Genomic DNA, 2,911 nt, shown 5'->3' with positions numbered 1-2,911 from the left:
GAAGAGTAGAAGCAGTCAATAAAGAAATCATCAGACAACTAAATAAAATACTTGTAAATTATGAAGAAAATCGTAAAGTAAACCAAAAAGGAAGCTAAGACAGATGGATCACATAAATGGAAGCAATATTTCAACTGAGACCTAAAGGATAAGAAGAACCTAAGCATGTGAGGAGTGGGGAAAGTAGCTGGGATAATACGTGCAAAAGTCCTGGGACAGAGACAGAGTTGTATGTTCCAAAAATAGAAGAAAGTGCTGCTAAAGACACTGGACAAATGGGACACTACTTTCAAAGCTAAAAAGCTGAGATACATCATAAAAGCACACTGTTTACCTTAATTACTTAGTAAAGAAATTGAATTTTATTCTAAATTCAATGAGATGTATTTGAATGTTTTTAATTGAAAAAGTAGAGAAGATCATTTATGGTGCTCTGTGGCAAATAATTTCTAGAGGGACAACAGAAGAAAGTAGGGATGCAGACTAGTTCAGACAACTTGTGTATAATTTAACACTCATTCTAGTTTGAGTCCTTGTGTTACGATGTTGTAAGACTGTTAGCAAAGAGAGAGGGTATATTTGTTTTTAACAAATCAATGCATAGGCTTAAGCTGATAAATCACTTGCCCTGCGATTATGACATTATCTTCAGCAAAAGAAGATAGTTTAGGGACTAATTAATTACAATCTTAAAATAGGTCATAAAGTCATAGGTTAAATTTCAAGCAAAAGGAGTTCACAATAATTTAGTTTATTATCTCTTGTAAGACGGAAAAGACCACCTTGTGCTAATAGATTTCACTCTATAGAGCTAACCTTAAACTAGAAACATCCATAGACAGTACATGGATTCTTTATTTTCCTTGTGCAGTCAGGAAGTTTGTCTTAAACTATAAATCCCTCTCACACATTAACATGAAAAATGTTCAAAAATCCCACAAATAGCCAGAATTTCCCAACCAAGAAGCCCTTTCTCATCCATTTTTTGGATAAATAGCAGGTTTGTTTCTAGTCTAGAATAAGGGAATGGAAATAAAACTACTGATTTTTCCCCACAGGTGATAGAATGTCAGTTCACTTATTTTGATCCTATTATCCTTTCTCTCTTACGTGAAAAGAGGAAGACAAGAATAGAGAGGAAAATTTTACTCACCATAACTTATCCAGAATAACTTTATTGTCATTTAAGGCAATCCATCAGTATTATCCATGTTACAGTTCCACAGAGAGGGAAGTTTATTTCCCATAAAAAGTGATACATTAAACATTCTAGTTTCTGGCTACAGCATTAATGAACAATTTAAGGACTTGTGAGATTGAATTAGCTGCCCCAATACTTTGAACTTATTTAGATTTCTTAGTCCAGGCTTTCATAGCTTCTAAGGACATGTATGAAAATGAAATCATGGAGGCAATATTAACAGATTGATTAAGAACCTTTCAACTGTTGACAGAATCTACTGGTATAAATAACTAAATGACATTAATACTATATTGATAATATTCCCTACGGTTTGATACACACCATTATCTAACACATCTGTTTATTTTTATTTTTTAAAAGAGTATAAATAGCAGAAGGCCAACCTCCATGTAATACTAGCACCTTGTCTGCAGTAATGAGTCAAAATTTGTCTCCATGGATATTAACTTCACTTAACCTAATATTGGAGTGTTGTGTGTGTGTGTGTGTGTGTGTGTGTGTGCATGTGTGTGTGTTAGGTTAACAGTTCCAAGAGTCTAAGAAATGCTAAAATCTTAAGAGATATTTGAGGCCTAACAAATTTAGCAGTACTTCTATTTATTTTCCTTCTTCCCAGTGGTGGAAATATATAAATTATTTAGTCTAAGTTTTGAATTAGGTATTGTTAAGACTAGAGAATTATCTAATGCTCTTGAGGGCACATCTTTGCTGCCATGAGATGGGTAAACTATGAAAATTCTGTTCTGCCAAGTCGCTTCAGTCGTGTCCGACTCTCTGCGATCCCATGGACTGCAGCCTACCAGGCTTCTCCGTCCATGGGATTCTCCAGGCAAGAACACTGGAGTGGGTTGCCGTTTCCTTCTCGAAAATTCTGTTCAGCATTCCAAATAAGCACTGAATTAGGAAGGCTGAAGTCAAGCTTCTGAGACTAGTCTGGCCTAATTAGCAACATAATTTCAAAAAAGATCTTCCCTTATGGCTTCTGCTGTTAGAAACCAAACAGGAAGGAAATTTGTTCATGGAGTGACATTTCCTCATTCTTGTATTTCTCTTCTCTCTCCTGCCTAAAGAACTACATTTGCTTTATATCTTCATAGTTAAGTCTCTTCAATATAAATAATTCTGACAATGCCAACATTTCAATTTTTCCTACTGGCTCTTAACAAATAATTACTCAAACAAGTAAATTTAATTTAAGTCCAATACAAGCATACTAAGAAAAGAAAAACACAAATTATACAGAGTCATGATTCAGGAACCCAGTGCTCAAAATAGAAGCAGGTAATGAGATCAGGCTCCTTTGGGCTCCAAAATCACTGCAGATGGTGACTGCAGCCATGAAATTAAAAAGCGCTTACTCCTTGGAAGGAAAGTTATGACCAACCTAGATAGCATATTCAAAAGCAGAGACGTTACTTTGCCAACAAAGGTCCATCTAGTCAAGGCTATGGTTTTTTCCAATGGTCATGTATGGATGTGAGAGTTGGACTGTGAAGAAGGCTGAGTGTCGAAGAATTGATGCCTTTGAACTGTGGTGTTGGAGAAGACTCTTGAGAGTCCCTGGGACTGCAAGGAGATCCAACCAGTCCATTCTGAAGGAGGTCAGCCCTGGGTGTTCTTTGGAGGGAATGATGCTAAAGCTGAAGCTCCAGTACTTTGGCCACCTCATGTGAAGAGTTGACTCATTGGAAAAGACTCTGATGCTGG

The sequence above is a fragment of the Bubalus bubalis genome, chromosome 9 (genome assembly GCF_019923935.1).
Source record: "Bubalus bubalis isolate 160015118507 breed Murrah chromosome 9, NDDB_SH_1, whole genome shotgun sequence".
NCBI classification, from domain to species: Eukaryota; Metazoa; Chordata; class Mammalia; order Artiodactyla; family Bovidae; genus Bubalus; species Bubalus bubalis.
Note: the sequence above shows the minus strand (reverse complement) of the source record.